Here is an 11,584-nt window from a genome sequence, read left to right on the forward strand (position 1 = left end):
TCAGAGGTTGTATGTTTCTAGGAATTTATCCATTTCTTCGAGATAGTCCAATTTGATAACATATAGATGTTTGTAATATTTTGATAGTACTTTGTATTTCTATGGTGTCACTTGTTCCTTCTGCTCTTAGATTTCTACATTTATTTATTTGGGTCCCCTCTTTTTATGACGAGTCTGGTAAAATATTATCAATCTTGTTAACCTTTTAAAGAACAAGTTCTTGGTTTCATTGATATTTTGTATTTTTTAACACTTTTGCTTATTTCTGCTCTGACTATTATTATTTCTGTTCTACTCACTTTGGGCTTTTTTTTTTCTAGTTCTTTTAAGTGTAATGTTAGATTGTTTCTTTGTGATCTTTTTTTTGAGGCAGGCTTTTAAAGCTATGAATTTCCTCCTTAGGACTACTTTCTCTGTGTCTCATAGGTTATGGGTTGTTGTTATGTTCATTTTCATTTGTCTCAAAGTAATTTTTTATTTATCCCTTGACCTCATTGTTAAACAATTTATTGTTTAGTAACATATTATTTAGCTTCCATGTATTTGTGTGTTTTCCAGTTTTTTTTCTTGCAATTAATTTTTAATTTCATACCATTGTGGTCAGAGAAAATGCTTGACATGATTTGAATCTTTTAAAATTTACTGAGAATTATTTCTTTAAAAATTGATTATAAGAGAGAGAGAGAGAGAGAGAGAGAGAGAGAGAGAGAGAGAGAAAGGTTCATTTGTTGTTCCACCCACTCATGCATTTATTGGTTGACTCCTATATGTGCCCTGACCAAGGATCAAATTCATAACTTTGGAGGTGGGTGATGTTCTAACCAACTGAGCTACCCAGCCAAGGTGAGACTTGAAATTATATTTAATTTCTTATAAATTTTTTTTGTTTTCCTGAAGTTAATTATTGCCTTCTTTTCATTTGCTTTGTTTTCTGAGAATCTCACTAATTCTGTTTTTCACTCTCTGACAGTTCATTACAGTATTCTTATGCTGTCAAGAACAGCAGATAATCTTTCTGATCCATTGATCTATTTTCCCTATAAATATTTCTCCTGGAGCCCTCCAATCTTCTCCCCAGCCTGCACTTCACACAGATATCTTAGGACATTTCTTTCAATATCCGAAGAGTTTCTTTAGCTTCTCTCTTGTAGGAACCCTGTCTCCTGGTTCCCATATTTTCCTCTTTCTTGGTTAGTGGCCTTCATTTTAGTGAAGCATTTCTTGCAGTTGCTTCCTCCAAACGATGATATACAATACATTTTTTTGGAGATTTTAAATGTCTGAAAATATCCTTATTTTGACATTGCACATCACTTTAAAATTTATTGATAGTTTAGATTGATATAAAATTTCAGATTGAAAATAATTTTCCCTTGGAATTATAAAAGCAAGACTCCCATGTCTTACAATGTGTTGCAAAGTCCTTTCCGTTTTTTTTTTTTTACTCTTGGTATTTGACTTGTTCTCTCTGAATACTTTTGGGATCTTTTCTTTGTCCCGAGTATCCTATAAGTTCTCAATAATATGCCTTGATGGTGGTCTTTTACTAATTTATATTTTTGGGTTTCTGGTAGGCCTTTTGATTGAGAGACAAGTTTTCCTCTTCTGGGACATTTTCTTGGGTGCTATGTTTTATTTATTTATTTTTTCTGTAATCTCTTTTAGAACTCTTGTTACCCATGTGTTGTAGCCCTGAAGTGGTTTTCTAATTATTTTTAAACTTATGTCTCATGTTGTTCATCTCCTTGCCTCTCTCCAACTGCCTTCTGGGAGATGTTTTTAGCTTTATCTTTAATTCCTGCTACTGAATTATTTTTGTTTTGGCTATTACATTTTTAGTTTCAAAGAGGCCATTTTTACTTTTTAACTTTCTTTAAAAGAAAACTGTTCTAGTTTCATAGTACAACATCTCTTTGAGGGTATTAATTATAGTTATTTTAACATTTTCTGTTCTATGCTTTCTCTATATATCCACTGGATTTTCTTAGTTTTTGTCTCTGACTCCAACATTAAGGCTTTCCTCGGCTATCTTTTCATATGTAAGCATGAGTAACTTATGATGGAAGTTCTTTGTGGGTGTGGTGGGAGGTGTTAGTGTATGAGAGAGTGTGAGCATGAATGTGTGTGAGTGAGAAGAGAGTGTGTTTGCATTTATGTGTAATAGTGGTGCTTGTTGGCTGGTGGGTTTCCCTGCAGGTAATCAGACAGTTAGCTATTGACCTGGGCCTGTACATTTTCACAATTTTTTTCTCACAGCTTCCACTTTCTGCCTGGTGCCTCGCCTGTACATTTTCACAATTTTTTTTTTCTCACAGCTTCCACTTTCTGCCTGGTGCCTCAGCCCTGCCTTCACTGGGCTTCGTATCTCCACCTTGCATCAATTTCCCAGCTTCCATGGGGTGGGGAAAGTCGTCCTGTGGTTTCCAGAGAATCTACTAGTTCCTCAACAGACTTCCCTCCCTTTTTGCTCCAGGTCTATCCTACCCACCCTGTACTTGAGGTCTTGGATTTTTGAAGCTTTCTGGATCCCGGTGGCACACAACAGCTCCTATGCCATTGGTGTTTCCTGAATAGCACTTGGGCCTTTTCTGATCTGCTCCCTGAGCACCAGTCCCCTGTTTACTGTCTTTCTGAATTTTTGTTGACCTTCCCTGTCTACTGTTATCTTCCATCCCATTCACCTTTGTGGGTTTATACATCTTTTCCTTTTATTTCGGCAGGATTGGGAGAAGCAATAAAGATGGAAGCTGCTGCTAAATTCACTACAGCTGGGAAGGGCATGTGGTTCACCTCTGGAGGAGCCACAGCAGCAGAACAATGTGGGCTTCTTGGCAAATGGATAACTAGTTCAGAAAGAAAGGAACAGGTGTAGATGAGGGGGGTGTGTGTGTGTGTGTGTGTGTGTGTGTGTGTGTGTGTGTGTTGGGGGAGGGTAGAGAGGGAGTGGGTGTAAGCTTTGCAGCAAAGGAGAGACCTCTACAGTAACATTTAATCATTGGATAGCAGGGCACATCTGTCACTACTGCTCAATAGGGAGGCAGGCTTGCAGCCCTGGTATAAAGCAATATGTTCTGGGCCTTTTAATCACTTGAAAAATACCTATTTTGCAGAGGATTCTTTCAGTGTTTATTGCAAATCCTTCTATTTTATTACAGAAATTCCAGGCTAATCCTTCAGTGAGGGCAACTTTCTATTAACACACAGCTGTTAAGTGGGGAAAAAAGGAGAGAAACCAATCCAATCTCCAAATAATCACGTGCTAATCTTGTGAACACAACACTGTCAGGCAGAGGAAAGCTTTTAGAGTGCTGAGTAGCGCTCTTTTGAAAGGCAAAACACACTTGGAACCTACATAATTTTATTAACTAATGTTTCTCCAATAAATTTAATTAAAAAGAAAGAAAGAGCCCAGCCGGCGTGGCTCAGTGGTTGAGCATCAATCTAAGGACCAGGAGGTCACGGTTGGATTCCTGGTCAGGGCATAATCCGGGGTTTCTGGCTTGATCCCCAGTGTGGACATGCAGGAGGCAGCTGATTAACGATTCTCTATCATCATTGATGTTTCTATCTCTCTTCCTCTCCCTTCCTCTCTGAAGTAAATAAAAAAATATTTTAAAAAAAGAAAGGCAAAACAGAAATTTGAGGGCCTGATTTTACAAGGATAACCAGAGGCATCCCATTTTCTACATGTATTTCTCTTCTCTTCCTTGTCTCTTGCTTCCTGTTTTTCTCCTAAGAGAAGTTTAATCACATACTCACCCTTGGTCAGCACCTGGGGCCCTGTGGGAATGACCCACTCCCTAACTCAGTCTCCTCGCCTGTGAGATGCTGCATGCCCGGAGGCCAGGAGAAGATTTCAAATGCAGGAAAAGGATGCTCTGAAGTGCCTCCCTTTTAATTTTCTGAAGCTTTTCCTTGGTTGACATGCTATAAACAGAGGTCTTTTCTCTTTGTATTATTTTTTTCGTGCAGGTTTATGTTTTAAAAGGCAGGTTTATTGAGGTAAAATTGAAAAGCAGTAATACCCATACTTCTTAATGAGCAGTTTGGTGAGTTATAGTCCCGAGGTCTATTTTTCAGAAGCTACTTGATTTCGGTGGGTTTCTCAGAAGCAGGGCTTGAGAGAAGGATTCTATGCCTGTCCTTTGTTGAGGGAGAGCTACCAGGAGAAAAAGGGTGCTGAGGAGGGATGCGCAGGGAAAGTTGCAGAGTAAGGACATGGAGCACCAGGGGTACCACAATGAGTACCGTTTCGAGGAAGTGGCCACTCCTGGGGTGCAGTTGGGACCACACAACCCAGCACTTTGGAACAGTGTGACTCTGCCAGCCTCGGGTGGTTCACCAGGGAAGAATGCCCGGTGAGCTCATAGCCCACAGCGTTCAAAGCAGCATGGGAATGGCAGCATCAGGCCAATAAAAGGCATGTGGGAGGGTCCCAATCATTCAATTACACTTCCTTAGAGTCAGAATGTTTAACATTCACAAAACCAAACCTGGGGCATACCAGTTCTACATCCCCGGAGTTCTCAGTTACAGGAAAAAGCTTGTAGGGGGCCTGGGCTGGGCCTCTGCTGCACATTTGATGTCAAGGCAACGCAGGTGAAAGATTTCACCCGTCACCTCGATCAACATTCTATCTGCACATAAAAAGAATATCTCTGTTAGAAAGCATATATATATATATAGTTTATCTAAGCTTATAGGGAAAGGTTGTTGGGTAGTGGGAATCCACAGACTATAAATGGAAATAAAAATATATTTTAACTTGGATGCAAGAATCCTGCTGTCACTAATGAGCCATTTCTCTGCCTGTTCACTCATGGGGAAGTGTTGTGAACACACTGTAAATCAAGCACTTAGCAGCTTTCATTAATGCCTGTGAAATAAGCCCAGAGTGTAGTGCTTTCTTATTCTCAGAACATATATTGTATGCATGTTCAAGATAAATATCTTCAAAAAAACCATAATCTATAAACCAATTCCCTGAATTTGAGAAAACTGGCTTTGAGTAGAATTAATTCCTCTTTCTCAAATGTGGAGAAACTGTGCTTAATCTGTCACAAACGTAAGTATAAAGTCAATTCCTATGGATGTCTGTGTGTGTATTCTGTTTCTCTGCCCATATGTCATGCATTTAATTTTTAAGCACTTTAAGATAACATATAAAATGGAAATAGATGAAATAAGTGAATTTTTGTCAGAGCTGCCAGAAACATTTCTAAAGTGTACATTTTCCAATTTTACTTCAGTTTTATAGTTTTTTTTTTTTTAAATTAAATCTTTATTGTTCAGATTATTACAGTTATTTCTCCTCCCCCCCCCATAGCTCCCCTCCACCCGGTTCCCACCCTGCCCTCACTAAGCCATGCCAGGCAGGAATATACACTTTTTATATATATTAATTTGATAGATTAAAATGGCAATTGCTGCGTTTATGCAGCTACAAAGTAGTGCAATTTGCATTTCTTTGATTTCTAGCAAGAATGAATATTTTTTCATATGTGTCAATCAACTATTTTATTTTACATGTGAACTGTCCATTTATATCCTTTGCCTGTCTCTTTTCCAGCTGGAACCATGGAGGGTGCAGAAGAGAAGAAGAAGAAGAAGGTTCCTGCTGTGCCAGAAACCCTCAAGAAAAAGTGAAGGAATTTCGCAGAGCTGAAGATCAAGTGCCTGAGAAAGAAGTTTGCCCAAAAGATGCTTCAAAAGGCAAGAAGGAAGCTCATCTATGAAAAAGCTAAGCACTATTACAAGGAATATAGGCAGATGTACAGAACAGGGATTCGAATGGCTAGGATGGCGAGAAAAGCTGGCAACTTCTACGTACCTGCCGAACCCAAATTGGCATTTGTCTTCAGGATCAGAGGTATCAATGGTGTGAGCCCAAAGGTCCGAAAGGTGCTGCAGCTTCTTTGCCTTTGCCAGATCTTCAATGGCACCTTTGTTAAGCTCAACAAGGCTTCCATTAACATGCTGAGGATTGTGGAGCCATACATTGCTTGGGGGTACCCAAACCCGAAGTCAGTAAGTGAATTGATCTACAAGTGTGGTTATGACAAAATCAACAAAAAATAAATTGCCCTGACAGATAACTCATTGATTGCTTGATCTCTTGTTAACTATGGCATCATCTGCTTGGAAGATCTGATTCATGAGATCTACACTGTTGGAAAGTGCTTCAAAGAAGTGAACAACTTCCTGTGGCCCTTCATGTTATCTTCATCAAGAGGTGGGATGAAGAAGAAGACCACCCAGCCAGGGCCGGTTTGGCTCAGTGGATAGAGCTTTGGCCTGCGGACTGAAAGGTCCCAGGTTCGATTCCGGTCAAGGGCATGTACCTGGGTTGCGGGCACATCCCCAGTGGGAGATGTGCAGGAGGCAGCTGATCGATGTTTCTCTCTCATTGATGTTTCTAGCTCTCTATCTCTCTCCCTTCCTCTCTGTAAAAAATCAATAAAATATATATTTTTTAAAAAGCCTGAATCCTTAAATATGTAATATCATCTTTTCAAAAAAAAGAAAAAAAAGAAGAAGACCACCCATTTTGTAGAATGTAGAGATGCTGGGAACAGGGAAGACCAGATCAATAGGCTTATTAGAAGGATGAACTAAGGTATCTACCATGGTTATTTTTGTAATCTGGTTAGTTAATAAACTGAGTCCTTTAAAATTGAGGGGAAAAAAAAGTAGCAAAAGAAAAAAAGTTAGTTACCTACAAGGAAACTCCCATAAGACTGTCAGCTGATTTCTCAACAGAAACATTTAAGGCTAGAAGGCATTGGCACAAAATATTCAGAGATGAAAAGCAAGGACATATAACCAAGACTACATTACCCAGGAAGGTTATCATTTAATATTGAAGGAGAAATAAAGAGCTTCCCAGACAACAAAAAGCTAAAGGAGTTCATTACCACCAAACCAGTATTACAAGAAATGTTCAATGGTCCAATTTTAAAAATGAAAGAAAAGAAACATAGTTATAAAGAATAAAATGACAATAAATACATACCTATCAATAATCAATTTAAATGTAAATGGCATAAATGCTCTAATAAAAAGACATAGGGTAGCCCTGGCTGGCATTTCTCAGTCATTAGAGCACTGGCCTGTGCACAGAAGGGTCGTGGGTTTGATTCCTTGTCAATGGTGTATACTTGGGTTGCAGGTTCCATCCCCATCCCCAGTCGGGCTCATGTGGGAGGCAACCAATTGATGTGTCTCTCACATTGATGTTTTTTTTCTCTCTCTCTTTCTCTCCCCACTTCTCTCTTCCCTTCCACTCTCTGAAAAAAAAGTTAGTAGAAAAAATATCCTCATTCGAGGATTCAAAAAAAAAAAAGGCACAGGGTGGCTGAATGGATAAGAAAATAAGACTAATATATATATACTTTCTACAAGAGACCCACTTCAGAACAAAAAACACACAGAGACGGAAAATAAAGGGATAAAATAAGATATTTTGAGAAAGTGGAAATGGCAAAAAAAAAAAAAAGCTGGGGTAGCAATACTTATATCAGACAAAATAAACTTAAAAAACACACATCCTATATAATAAAAGCCTAATATGCAAATTGACCAACCAGTAGAATGACTGGTGGAAAGACTGGTCTGTATGATGCGCACTGACCACCAGGAGGCAGATGCTCAATGCAGGAGCTTCCCCCAGCCCACAGGCCCCAGGCCAGACAAGGCAGGTGCCAGCAGGGGGCCTCCAATCACCCTGCTGGTCACCCTGCAGAGGGAGGTGACCGGCAGCGGCAGCGGGGGGTGGGGCTGGCCAGTGAGTGGGCGGCGCCAGGCTGGCCAAGGCAGAGCTGCCCCCAGCCCACAGGCCCCAGGCCAGACAAGGCAAGTGCCAGCGGGAGCCCCACAACCCTGATTATCCTGCCGGTCACCTCCCACAGAGGGAGGCAACCAGCTGCAGCAGTAGGGTGACTGGGGGTGGGGCTGGCCGGCAAGTAGGCTGGTGCCACCCACCACCCCCGATTGCCCCACTGGTCACCCCACAGATCAGCCCTGATTGCTGTCCAGGCCTAGGGACCCTACCCATGCATGAATTTCATGCACCGGGCCTCTAGTACTATAATAACAGGCAAAGAAGAACTCTACATAATGATAAAGGGATCAACCCAACAACAGGATATAACCATTGTAAACATTTATGGACCCAACATAGGAGCACCTACCAGTAAATAGAATAAGCAAATGTTGAGGAGCTATTATAGGGAGGGATTGACAGTAACACAGTCATAGTATGGAATTTTACCACCCATTGACATTAGTGGATAGATCTTCCAGACAGGAAATCAACAAGGAAACAGTGGCCATAAATGACACACTAGATCAGATACATTAAATTGATATCTTCAGTGCATTTCACCCCAAAGCAGCAGAACACATATATTCTTTTCAAGTGCACGTGGATTGTTTTCTAGGCGAGACCTCTGTTAGAACACAAAACAAGTCCCAATAAATTTAAGAAGATTGAAATCGTATCAAGCATATTCTCTTACCCTAGATATGAAATTATGCCTACATGGTCAACTAATATTTGACAAATAAAACAAACATATAAAATGGAGTAACAACAAACTATTTAGTAAATGGTGTTGGGTAAATTGACACGTTAAGTGTGTGTGTGTGGGGAAACTGGACTACCTTCTTACATTATACACAAGTATGAACTCAAATGATTTAAAGACATAGATGTTAGACTCAAAACCATAAAAATCCTTGAAGAAAACATAAGCAGTAAAATCTCTCTTAGTAATATTTTTTTGGATACATCTCCTTGGGGAAGGGAAACAACAACAACAAAAAAGATAAACAAATGAGAAGACGTGGTGGTGGTGGTGGGGGGGGGCGGTACTGGAGGCCCGGTGGGCATGCAGGCACAGTGGTTAGGGCATGAGATGTGGACAGGGCAAAACAAGAGTCTGCTACAAGGATCCTTAAAGGGGACACAAAAGCAACTGAGAAGGAGCAGCCAGAGTAGAGGCGGGAGGAAAATCAGAAGAGGCACGGATCCAGGGGACCTGTTTGTGTGGACAATCACAAGGCGATACATTTTAAGCACATGTGCATCCCACTTCCATTGTGTCTGTACTTTATACCGACAGCCGGCCAGGGGCAACTCCACAAAGCCCAACCCCGGTCTCTGTTGAGCCATTCACACCCGGTCCAGGGTCCATTTGGGGGCGCCCAAGCCAGGACGGGGGTGTGGGTCGGGGTGTGTGCGCGGGAGAGGGCCTGGGGAAGGGGAGCTCACATCTGTGGTTGGCCACAAAGGGGGCCTGGAAACCTTCCCTGGAAAATAATGAGCAGAGAAACTTGACTGATTAGTTGCATCCCGGATAATCCTGGGCTAGAGGCTGCAGAGGGCTCTGATTTGTCTGTGCCTGCCCGCTAACCTACTGAGGAGGGGTTCCCCCAAACGCTGGCGCCCCCCTCGTAGGCTGGCACCTGCCGGGGCGCTCTGGGCGCGCAGACTCCAGGCCGGCCCGCTCTCTCCTGCCAAGCCCCCTAAAGAAACTAGAAGTGTTTCCCTTGCTTTGGAGGGCTCTGCTCGAAGCCCTTCGCGGACTGAGCTCTTCTCAGGGGTTGGGGCTCTGAGCGGGTCCAACGGAGCCCGAGGTCTCCGTGTGCGCTGGAGAGGACCGTGGATCTCCCGCAGCAGCTGGGGGCGGGAGCCGGGGCGCGGATTAGCAGGGCGGGGGCGGTGGTGGCGGTAGGGAAAGCAATTCTCACTGGGGAGGGAGCAGTGAAAGTGCTGCGAAAAGGAAGGGGGGGGCAGGGTTCAGCTCTCCCCCCAATCCCACTCCCATGTCCCGCGGGTCCCTCCCCGCAGGCGGGGCCAGTGGAGGCATCAGGGACGCTTCTATCCTGGAATTGCCAGGCCTCCAACCCCAGCTCCTTATCAGGTCTCTTGCTTCTCTTCCCGGGTTTCTCTCTCCGCGTCCAGGGTGAGCGGATTGACAAGCCTCAGTTCCTCTCATTTGGAAATGCGTTTTGTAGGATCCTTCCGAGTGCTCCTGCCGCCGTGCGGGGTGGCCGAAGGTGGGGTCTTCCGGTGACCTCCCGCGTCCCCGGGCAGAGGCTGGGGAGGGAGATCCCGGGATCCCGGCCCAAAGCCGAAAACGACGCCGGCGTCTAACGCCGCCCCGCCCCGCAGCAATTCAAAAGGCAATTATCCCAAAGGAAAGTTATTGTGTTGCTAATCCCGGGAACAGCTTGCGAGGGGAGATCTGGGTCTTCCTTTAATATTTGCGAGCTAATGCTCAGACTTTTGTAATTATCTTTGTCGGAGGCCCCGCGTTTCATCTGCGTGTTCAGCGGAGGACCCGCTCGAAGGCGCGGCGACAGGGAGACCCACTTCGCTGGGCTCTGGTTCCGTCGTGAGCGCAGGGAGCCGCTCGGCGTCGGGCCAGGCTCGCAGATTTGCTGCCTCCGCGCGGGGTGACTCCCGACTGCTCGGACCTCGGGGGTGGGACTGAGGAGAGTCCGCTTCCCGGGTTCTGGGTTTGGGAAGGGTGGGTTCGGGGCTCCCAGCTGTTGTGGTTGGGTGGGCTCGAATTTTCGGCGTGGCGGCCAGGACTGGCTTCCTCACGTGCTGTGCTTGGCGCCAACTTGAACCACTACGGCGTTTCACGTGAAAACCAGGCTTTTTTGGACTAATCATAAGCTGACAATCACTTGTTAGCCTCCGAGAAAAGCTGTCTGTCCCAATGGACAGTCCCTATTTTCCAATGTACACCCCACGGCCCCCATGTGGGGTTGCAAGATGGAATGCTGGCACGTACTCATACTGAAAAAAGTATCCATTGTTTACCTGCAGTGTCAGGTGCACGGGCCTCCAGTAAGGCACTTTGCTAAACCTGCCGCCTGGTCCTATCGCGGGAGCGGGCCACCCAACTCCTGCTGGTCTCTATTTCTCGCCCTCCCCTCCCCCCCAGTAGCTTTGCGACCCCCTGGAGCACTAGGGGGTGGGTTTGCCTGGAGGCAGAGTGGGCAGGGATTCAATGAACTTTTTCCACCTCCCCGCTGGCGATTTTCGGAGGAGGCCTGCTCGGTGCCGGCGGTGTGGTGGGAGCGCTGGCGGGGGTCGTCTCCGCCGCATCAGGGGGCGTGTGACTGTGAACGGAGCCCGAGGTCTCAGGGTGCGGCTGGCTGGTGGAGGCGGGGCTTTGGGGGCAACTGCGACCCGAACCTCCACCCAGAGAATCTGGAAGGAAAGGGAATTCCATGCCGCACTGAAACCTGCGGCTTTTAGAGGGACGGGCAGATAGCGGGGTCCCTGTCTCCTCCCACCGAAAACGGGGGTGGTGGCGGGGCAGGGGGACAGCTGGGAGGAGATGGGAAGAGAGGGGACTGCAGCTGCGAGGGCGGCTACCGGAGGGAGGGGAACTGGTGGCGTCCCAGCTCACGGGGTCCCAGGCGATGACGCACCCGCGCCGGGCTGATTGGAGCCCTCCTGGCCCTCCGCGCCCGAGGGAGCCCCAGCTATATAAAGCGTCCCCTTAGCCGAGCCCCTTTCGCGATGGTGATCCACCGAGGGTCAAGCCTCCCCGACTCAGAACCCATG

At 45.1% G+C, this 11,584-nt stretch overlaps 1 pseudogene; it reads left to right on the forward strand.

The window, feature by feature from the left end:
• Nucleotides 1-5,558: 5,558 nt before the first annotated feature.
• Nucleotides 5,559-11,364, forward strand: LOC102244418 (annotated as a pseudogene).
• The last annotated feature ends 220 nt before the right edge of the window (nucleotides 11,365-11,584 follow it).

The sequence above is a fragment of the Myotis brandtii genome, unplaced genomic scaffold (assembly GCF_000412655.1).
Source record: "Myotis brandtii unplaced genomic scaffold, ASM41265v1 scaffold225, whole genome shotgun sequence".
Classification (NCBI taxonomy): Eukaryota; Metazoa; Chordata; class Mammalia; order Chiroptera; family Vespertilionidae; genus Myotis; species Myotis brandtii.